General features: G+C 46.6%; 1 protein-coding gene across 1 annotated transcript in view; it reads left to right on the top strand.

The window, feature by feature from the left end:
• Positions 1-10,663, top strand: part of LOC142047555 (uncharacterized) — a 23,655-nt gene that overhangs the window by 10,136 nt on the left and 2,856 nt on the right. The window lies entirely within an intron of this gene.

Genomic DNA, 10,663 nt, shown 5'->3' with positions numbered 1-10,663 from the left:
AGAGTGAATAAATGAAGACTCGGCACACCATTTCTGAAAGATTGCCGACCCCTGCTCTAGTGACTATAAAATTGCCCACAAGACATGGTGGTCATAGATCATAAACTCAGGTCAGGGTCGCCAGGAGTAAGAGTTTGGCGAGAGTCTTGTCCCCCCTCTCCCCATCAGCCACAAGCTGTCTTCCCTCCAGGCTCCTTGGATCTTTGAACCTCTCCCTCCTGAGGTTGAGTGGCCCAGTTCTTCTTTCTTACAGTCTCCTTTTCTGGAAGAATTAGAGGCTGTTGCTCCTGAACTTTAGCGTTTAATTCCCCAGCCTTCTTCACACACTGGGTGAGTTTAATTCTCTCACCCATTAAAGCTGAGTCAGTAGATTTCCTAATTCCCCAAAATGTGCTTTTGCTATGTCACAGTTCAGGGGTAGCTAAGCCTTTGACCTGCCTCAAGGTTCTGCTCAAGGAATGCCCTTTCAGGTATCAGGCCTCTAGCCAGCCCCTCTCTATGGGTAGGGACCCACATGCCTCTCCTTTTTGATCAGGGTTTGAGGATTGCAACTTGTCCTCCACTGTGTTCACTGGACTAATGTCCAGTTCCTGTGCTTTGCTTTCTCTCCAAGGGCTGTGAGCAGTGTGTGTGTGATAGAGGTGGGAATTTTGGTGATATTTCTATGATGCCAATACACACCTCAGTTTCCCTCTGTGATTGGTATTTCTATGATTATAAAGAGGAGACATGGGGTGTTTTGTCGCGCGTCTGTCATGGGATGATATGAATGAGTCATTAAGGACTGGCTGGGACTAACCTACATCAATGGAATACCCGACAGAGACAAGGGAATAATTGTCACCTGTCCATGGGAGGATCTCCACTTGGCTGAGTGAAGCTTACATGGACTCATTATATTTTTGGGAGCAGGAAGAACTGGGCTAGCAGATGCAGAGAGTTCTGCTGGAGTGAAGACAAATGGACAGGCACAGTGAAAGGAAACCAAACTGTTTTCTACAGCAGCCTATCTCAAGGGCATTGGCCAGTCATGGACTATATTGTCTTCTTCACATCTCTGTCTAAATCTAAGGACTTCCCAATGCTCCGTTGACTAATAAGCTCTGCTAAGTTTTAAAAGTTTGCCCAGTGTCACAGCAAAAATTTGCTCTGTACATTGACTGAGGAACAGTCACTGAACAGGAGTGTAGTTCAGCTGAAGCTGCTGGCATCACTCATAGGTTAAAATAGGAGTGTTGAAGCCAGAGGCTCAGTCTCAGGTGTTGAAGCTACATGGTCTATCCTTGTAGAACAGTGTGAGCCCTTGGGGGTCTAGTGCACTCAAGGGGCACCTCCCGAAGACTGTTTAAAAGCCAAGGCATTGCACAGATCCTATGGATCCATATCTGTGTGCCTTATGAGGAAAAGTTAAAAAAAAAAATAGGTGCCTAGCTGACAGCTGACTAGAGGAACCAATAAGAGAACAAGATGTTTCAAAAGGAAGAAGGGAATTTTCCTTTGTTTAGAGTCAGTTTCAGTTTCAGCCGGAATGAAAAAGATCAAGGAACCAGCCTCTTATCAGAGTAGTAAGTTTTAGAAAGGAATAAATAGGTTTATGTTTATTTTCTTTTGTACTTGTCTTGGTGCAAATTAAGGGAATTATCAAATTTGGGGAGGGGGAGACACCCCATCAGGAAGATGCTGAGCAAGGAGAACCACATGGAACATTATTCAGGGAAGATCCAAGGGAATGTTCCGGGAGTTCGTGCCTTCCAGAAAAGCAAAAGGCCTGTGAGACTCAGGAGTGAGCTAGAGGAAAAACTTCAGTCGCCTCCTCAGACCTATCATAAGTGAGAGATATCAAATTTGGAAGAGACACGCTACACATGCCACGGATGCGGGAAAAGTTCAATTGGAGATCTGCCCTTATCACACTCAGACAATCCACACAGGAGAACGCCCTACACATGCTCTGAGTGGTGGGAAAAGCTTCAATCAGAGCTCAAACCTTTTCAACATCGGAGAGTTCCACACAGGGAGCAGAATCCCTACACTGCTCTGAGTGCGGGAACGCTTCAGTCAGAGCTCAGACCTTATCAGACATCAGGGAATTCCAACACAGGAAACACCCTGCCACATGGGTCTGAGCGTGGCAAAAATTTCAGTGGGAGCTCAGACCTCATCAAATATTGGAGACATCACACGCGGGGAGATACCCTACACATCTCGAAGTGTGGGATTAAAAACTTCAATCAGGCTCACATCCCTTATCAGACATCAGAGAATCCACACAAGAAGAAGAGACCCCTACACATGCTCTGAGTGTCGGGAAAAGCTTCATTGCAAGCTCAACTCCTATCAGACATCAGCAAATCCACACAAGCAAGAAGCCTGTACACACTTGCACCGTGTCGGTACAAAACCTTCAATCCGCGCTCACAACTTCATCACACACCAGAGAATCCCACAGAGAGAGAAGCCCGTATGTGTGCTCTGAGTGCATTGCACGGGAAACAGGCTTCAATCAAGCTCGATCTTATCACACCATCAGACAATCCACACAGGTGAGACACTCTACACTCTGTTGCGTGTGCGGGAAAACTTCAGTCGGCGCTCACATTCTTAATCAGACATCAGAGGAATCCACACAGGAGAGACAAACCCTACACGGTGCTCTGAGTGGGAAAAGCTTCAGTTGCAGCTCAGACCTTATCAGACATCAGAGAATCCACACAGGAGAGAAGCCCCTTACACATGCACCAAGTGTGGTAAAAACTTCAATCAGCGCTCAAACCTTATCACACATTCAGAGGAATTCCACAACAGGAGAGAAGCCGTGCACATGCTCTGGTGTGGGAAATGCTTAATGATAGCTCAAGCCTTATTAGACATCAGAACCACATCAGAGAGTTGTAATAAATCCCATTGACTAGGGCTGGCCAAAGATTTTTTTTTTAATCACATTTGATAATTCCACAAAGTGCATTTGCACCACTCTTCTGCACCGTGGTGCCTTCAGCCTCCACCAGATCAGTTGCCTGCTTCTTGTATTTTGCAGTTCACCTCTTTGGGGTCATTCTGTTTGAAAAATCTTTTCTATCAACTCTTTTCCTTTTGAGTCATAGATGTGTGTGTCCTCCTGCCAGGAAATGTTCATCAGCTCCAGGTGGAGAGAGTTGATCCCCAACACGCTACACTTGAAGCAAAATTACCTGTGGCCTTAAATCCACTAGGACTGTACCATGGCGTTGGCTCTACAGGTTAGTGATCTTGGTGCTAAAAAGACAATAACTGTAGAGCAGATGCAGCCTAGGTGCAGGGTTGCATTAGCTTTCCCGTTGACCTGACCTAAACTCCATCACTCCTAGTCTAAAACAAACCCTGAGCAATCACGGTCTATAAACTTTCCCCCATTTCAAAGCCAATTGTTAGTCATTCAGGCTTTCCTCTGGGAAGAAAAATTGTATTCATTCCCAGTTGCTCTGATGTTGCTTCAAGTTGTGTTGGAAGCAGATATTTTCTTACTGTTTTTCCTCATTTAAAATATATTGAACTATACAAAGAGCAGGAACAAGGCAAGGATAGGAAAATTGCTCATTTGCACCTGCTGTAAAAACAGAAGTGTTTAGATAAGTCAGAGGCTTCTCTTATTCTCATCACCATCCCAGTCCACCCTGTTGTTCAATTGGTTAGGCCAATATTTTTCTAAAGTCTGGAAGAGGTTCCCTAGTAAATGACTGTAACTCTAACAAAATACCCATGCATTGGGCTCCCGAAAGCATTGTGGCGTAGGGCCCAGGCAAGAGGTCGCTCCTGAAGATTATTCTCCTTCCTAATCAGCGTGCATGTTGCCTATTGTTTGGGAAATGGCAATCCCTTTGTACGGTAGAGATGGGAGGAATGGAAGTGACATTCTGGTTCAGCTCATTCTTGGGAGATGCTGGAAATGTTAGAAATTGAAATCCATGGTGAATGTTGATATAGCTTGCAAAAAGTTACTTATTTTTAATAAGGACCCTGACATTTGTGTGTTTTACAGGCGATTCTAAGCGCACCTGTATTTAGTCCCTTAATTTAATCTTGTGCCATTAGACTTAAAGGAAATAAAAGGCATATTTGGGGAAGTTATAGCTCACTATCGTACTGATCTGTTTCGTGGTTGCTGAAGGATTCTATGCCAGAGAAGTAAAATTACGATTCAATAAGGGTCAAAGATTGACAAGAACTCGGGTTAGAAATTGTTCAGGTTAGTGGTTGTTGATTTTCACCCCCGAGATGAAAGCCTATGAGTGACTGTGTCCCAGGTAAACTCTCTTTTATAGCCCTGCTCCCTAAGTTAAGATGCATTGGTCATAATCCTAAAAAGATGCCATGCTTGGAATTGGGCAAACTGTCTTTTTACCATTTGTCTCCAAAGTTTCATTGAAGCACAGAGGGAATCATAGAAGATTAAGGGTTGAAGAGATCCAGGAGTTATCAGTCAACCCTCTGCCTCAAAGCGGACCAAACCAACTAAATCATCCCAGCCAGGCTTTCTAAAGCTAGGCCTTAAAAACCTCTGAGGTTTGGAGATTCCACCATCTTCTAGGGACCCATTTCCTGTGCTTCAACCACCCCTCTAGTGAAATAGGTTTCCTAATATCCCAACTTAGTCCTCCCGCCACTACAACTTGAGACCATTGTCCATTGTTCTGTTCTGTGCACCACTGAGAACAGCTTGAGCTCCCTTCTCTGGAACCCCCTTCAGGCCAGTTGAGGGCTCCTATCAAATTCCCCTCACTCTCTCTTCTGCAGACTAAACAAATCCATGTTCTTCAGGCTACTCCTCATCAGTTACGTGTCCCAGCTAATCAGTTTTTGTTGCCTTTGCTGGACTCTCCATTTCTCCACATCTCTGTAGTGGGGGCCCAAAAGTGGGTGCAAGTACTCAGATATAGCTTCACCAGTGCCGAATAGAGGGAATAATCTCTTTTCTCGATCCGCTAGCAAGTTTCTACTAATGCAGCATATACTTTAGCCTTCTTGGCTACAAGGGCACACTGCTGACTCATATCCGCTTCTCATCCACTATCAATCTCCCAGGTCCTTTTTCTGAAGAAGTACTGTTTGGCCATCAGTCCCCATTCCTGTAGCCGTGTATGGGATTCTTCCATCCTAAGTGCAGCGACTCTGCACTTGTCTTTGTGAACCTCATCCAGATTTCTTTTGGCAATCCACTAATTTGTCTATGTCATTTTGGACTCATGCTTACCCTCCAGCCTGTTGTGCTTCCTGCCCCCAGCTTGGTTCATCCGCGACTGCTGAGGGTGCATCTATCCCATCATCCAGATCATTAATAAGTATGTGAAGAAACCGGTCCCAGGACCCGCATCCTGGGGCACGCCGCTTAATACTGGATGCCAACTAGACATTTGAGCCATTAATCACTGAGCCATCAGCCATTGAGCCTGACAATCTAGCCAGCTGTTCTTATCCACTGTGGCATAAGCTCTGACCATCACCCCTTGCCCCCATCGGTCCTGCACTTGTAAAGGTGGTTTATGCTAGCCTTCCAAGTGGCCATGTGACTCTCCACATAGCCTTCTCTCTCTAGGCCGGGTTGCTAGTCTACTGAGGCCCTTTTCATCGTAGCCTGCAGGAGTTGGTGAAGAGCACTCCCACAGTCTCTGTGTGTCCCTGGGGGCTTATTTCCAGAACAGTTTAGCCTCCGTGTCCTGACAGGGGCCTGACTTCCCCTCCCAGGGAGATGTTCTTGTAGTGGTGGGTTGGGGGGACCGGGCTCCACCCTTACTACTCCAGGTCTGGCCAGGGACCCTAATGGTAGAGTTGTGGCAGCCAACCTTTCACTGCCAGAGTTGCTACATTTCCCTGGGCTACTTCCCACAGCTCTCCTGCTTCTCCCTTCATTCACCCTTACCTTAGGCTCCACTTCCGATTGGCTTGAGGATGTCTTCATAACCAGCCCTTTCAGCCGCACTTCCTCTCTCTGACTCCCCCATTGTGCTTCTGCCTGACTGGAGTGGCCCTTTTATTAGTATCAGTGGGCCTTAATTAGAATCATGGTGATCACATTAGCTTAATGGCCTCACCTTGACCTCTGCAGCGTTAATTGGTCAGATTGTTCTCTTTTAGTCTGGAGCAGCCCCTGCTCTTGTTCCAGTCAGGTGTCAACAGGAAAACTTTAATCCAGTGTGGCCCATTATATCTGCCTTCCCTCTATTCTGCTGTACCAACTGGTGGGTTTATCACCTATCACTCCCCCCTGCTCAACACAAAGAGGTTGGACAGCTTCGGACGCTGACAGTGTATGCGTTTGATAAGCCTTGGCTTGCCATGGCGACTCCCTGCTGCTGTGTTTATGCAGAACTGGAAAGGTTGGAGGGAATAAGAACCACGTGGTTACCCTTGTGTTCTGTTTCCTTGTTCCATTGCATCCATCTGAAGAGGGGAATGGTCGTCACAAGGTAGATCTTGCTCCAGCAGGAATAATGCAATGTTTCCATGGCCCATTTTTACGGCGAGGCACTTCTCTCTCTTCTCTCCTACTGCATATTTTTATTCCCTCAGAGGGAGTTTACCTACTGAGATAGAGACTGGGTGTTCCTCCTCCCCACACCATCTGTGACAGAACCCCCTAACCTATCTCGGATGGTCCTGTCATAGGATGAAAGTCCTTTTGGTGAAACCTGGGCTATCAACCGCGGGGTTAGTGCAGAGGCAGTCTGTATGTCCCGAATGCCCTCTTATGCTGTATTGGACCATCTGACTGCGGTCAGACCACAGGCCTTCACTAAGTCCGTTTAGGGACTGTGCCCTGTAGCAAAAATGGGGATGAAACCAGTAATACCCCACCACCCCTAACTAATGTTCAGACCTGCTTTTCTTACGACTCGGCCGAGGCCAATTTGAGGCCTTAACTTATTGCAGTTGGGTTTTGACCAGAATTTTCCTGCCACGAGCCATTTATATTTGGCCTCCATGAACCCTACAGTGCACTTAACAAGGTTTGCCATAAGGCCAGCTCGCTGCAAGGTATCAAGGACCGCCCCCACTTTTTCCAAAGTGGGTCTCCCATCTGGAGGTATGAATCCACCAGTCATCCAAGTAGCGTGCAGCATAACTGGTAGGGTGCCGTAATAACTTGTCCATGAGGCGGGGCGTGAAAGGCTAGCTGGCAGCCCCATGTAGACCAAAGGCAAGGACTATATTGGAAAGAGACCCTCTAAGTGTAGAAACGCTGTGCTTCTTCCTTTGCATCTTCAGCTAGGGGAATCTGCCAGTAACCCCTTGTCAATCTAAGGTTGTTCAAGTTACCGGGCGTTCCCCCAGACGGGCTCCACTAGTTCATCAGTATACGGGTATAGGGTTAGAAATCAAACTGGGATATCTCATTAGTCGATGGAAGTCGTTGCAGAACCTTGCTGGTACCATCAGGTTGGGACCAACACTATTGGGCTGGACACTGACTGTGGGATTCTTCGAATCCCCCATCTCCGCATTTTCCTGACTTCACAGCTTTATTTCCTGCCCTTTTGGCTGCTGGCACTGGGTAAGCGCCTCATAGATACTTCTGGCGCCCAGGGTTGTTGATGATATGTCCCGGTTGCGCCGACCCGGCCTTGTGTCGAGAATACATCTTGATATTTGGCAATCATTTCAGTTACCTTCTTTCTTCTGGACTGTCGTTAGATCAGGAGGAACCCTCACCTGTTCATGTTTTTGTTCCCTGGGTGCAGCTCTTCTCGAATCACTGTGCATGCCTCTTGCCGCATGCCATGGTTTTCAGGAAGGTTGATATCGTGTTTATATCTGCCTACTTTTGACGTCGGCCTGGTTGTCGCACCTTGTAATTTCTTTCTCTACAGTTCAACTATTTCATAGGGCCTCCACTAACCAACACCTTTCTTTCGGCCAGGGTACCAGTACATTTACTCGGTCACCAGGTTTTTGAAAACTGACGAACTTGGCTTGACAGTCAAGTAGGTTCTCTGGGCCTCTTGAGCCTTCTCTAGGTACTCCCTTACTATGGAGTGACCCGGGATATCCATCCCTCATCCATTAGAGCATGTTCTATTATGTTCTTTCCCCTCACGGATCCTCCTCCCAAATTTCCTTGGCTATGTCCAGGATGCCTGGGGTTGCATCCATACAACAGCTCAAAGTGGGAGAATCGGTGGAAGCTTGGGACCTCCACAGATGTCGAGTGCGCATGCAGTACGGTCGGTGGTCCATCTTTCCCATTCCTTGCTTACAACCTTTCTTATCATGGGCCTTGAGGGTTGGTTTAAATCTTTCCACCAGACCATCAGCTGTGGATAGTAATCCGAGGTCCGCAGGGTCTGGACCCTGGAGCAGCGGAACACAAGTCCTTCATCAACTTGGGCATGAATGGTGTTCCCTGGTCTGTGCAGATTTCTTTTGTAGCCTTACCCAGGCAAAGCGGTTGCCCACCTCATTCTTGGCAATGGCTCTTGGAAGCTGTGTTTCATAAAGGGGACAGTTCTGCGGTACCTGTTGCATATTTTCGTCTAGGGATGACAGCACATATGCCGTGGCCTCGGGTCGTTTTCTTCTAGTGGCCCCACAAGATCCATGTGATCCACTCAAAGGGACTTTGATGATCATCAAATGATCTCTAGATGTGGACAAAGGGCTGTGCAGTTGATATGTGGGGCAAGAGGCACAGTACTGCCAGATGTTTTCATGTCCCCCAGCCAGAAGAACTGCGTAAGAGTCTCGCCTGGGGTTTTCTCCACTCCCAGTGTCCTCCAAAAAAGGTGACTTGATGGGCGCGGCCTTAATATTGCTTCTGGTGTTTTCTGGGGGACTAGGAGCTGGTGGTATCTCTTGTTCCTGCATTTGCACAACCTATAGAAATTTCCTCTTGATTCACAAAATAGGCCCGGCCCCCGGGTCTTTCCCTCTATGGGTACCCCATCTATCTCAGCCATTCCTTTCCTGGCGTTCTTGGTACCTTGGATCTTCCACCTGCGTCCTGTCAAAAGTCTTTTCTCTCGCGGCTTAACAGCCTGAACTCTAGGGATCTGTCTTCTACCCTCTCGGTTGGCTCCATGAGGTTGGAAGTTGGGAAGTCGTCTCAGCGCTCTCCCCTTCAGTGCCCGTATACATCTGCCTACGAAGGTGACCCTCTGTCCTTGTATTCAGATTCGGGTACCATGGCTTGGCTACCCTTCTTTCTTCTTTGATTGATGGTCTTTTGCCTTTCCCCAGGACAGGGGTGACGATGCCGGTTCTGGCGGGACCCAACTCGAGTAGTCCAGTTGAGGACCAATGCTTAACAGGGCAGTTACAGCCCAGGGGCTGGGGTTGTTTTTCCACCTCTAAGGCCAACCAAACGAGCAGACCAAGGGACTTCAGTCTCCCCCACTGGGCATCACAAGTCAAAGCATTCCCTTAGGACCCTCCAGTCTCCCAGTATCACCACCAGTGCCACTCATCTGGGATGATGGTTCTGAAAAACCAACACCCCAATAAAAGAAAAAGGTCTCCTATTTTTCAAAGATCAATCCCAGACCCAGGGTTCCCAATATACAAATCAGATCTTTCCCACAAATCCTTGCGTTGGCAATCTTTTAGAATCTAAAAATCTAAAGGTTTATTTCATAAATGGAAAAAGATATAGATGGAGCTAGAATTGCGTTAAATCGGAACCAATTACATACAATAATGCCGGCAAAGGTTCTTAGGTTCAGCTTGAAGCAGTGATTGGAGTAAACTGCAGGCTCAAATCAAGTCTCTGGAGTACATCCACAGCCTGGAATGGATCATCAGTCTTTGTTCAGAGCTTTACCTGTTAGCCAAAGTTGCCTCCAGAGGTAAGAAGCAGGATGTAAACAGATGTTTTTTGTCCAGGGTGTAGGAACCTCTTTGTCCTTTACTGTGGAATTACAGCAAAATGGAGTCTGTAGTCACATGGGCAAGTTTCGCTCATACTTTGCTGAGCTTACAGGTGATTGCCTTCTCTCATGGGGTTCAGTTGCATTAGCTGGCATGCGTTCCTATGAGCAATCAAGCGACTAGACAGAGCTAACACTAACTGTCTGGAATGTCTCCCAGAAGCCATAGCCAAAACTTTGAAAGTTACAGACAGTATAGAGCCAATATTCATAACTTCAACTACAAATAATTACACATGTACAGACAGCATATCATACCAGCAAGCCATAAACCTGGTCTAGACACCTTATATGCCTACCCTTTCCATAAGATATGGCTGCCGCTACAAGACATGCGTTGCAAGCCATGTCCTATATTTGGTCCCAGGATTTATCAAATAATGTCACATCCCCAAGCAAAAATTGATTTGAAGGAAGGGATTGACAAAACATCCTGCTGCATTCCAAGAGCTCCCATCCTTGTGTCTGTCTCACTACAGCTAGGTGTTGGGTTAGAAGCCATTGCCAGTTATACAGAATGCGTTTATCAAAGTCTTGTTCAATAATATTGATCTCTTTACAAACTCAAGTATAACTTGGTTAGCTTTTGCAGGCATTGATTCCTGTATTTGTTTCATGTGTTGTGATCTAGCCAAGAGCTAAAGAAACAGCTACTTTTATCCTTATACACACACCTGGCAAATGTTTGGACTCAATTAACATCAAACCAATGTAATATTTAATGTTCTTAGTATTAGAATCTTGACATTTAGCCATGGAAAAGCAAT

Source organism: Chelonoidis abingdonii, chromosome 11 (assembly GCF_003597395.2).
Source record: "Chelonoidis abingdonii isolate Lonesome George chromosome 11, CheloAbing_2.0, whole genome shotgun sequence".
NCBI classification, from domain to species: Eukaryota; Metazoa; Chordata; order Testudines; family Testudinidae; genus Chelonoidis; species Chelonoidis abingdonii.
Note: the sequence above shows the minus strand (reverse complement) of the source record. Positions and strands in the feature narration are given on the sequence as shown.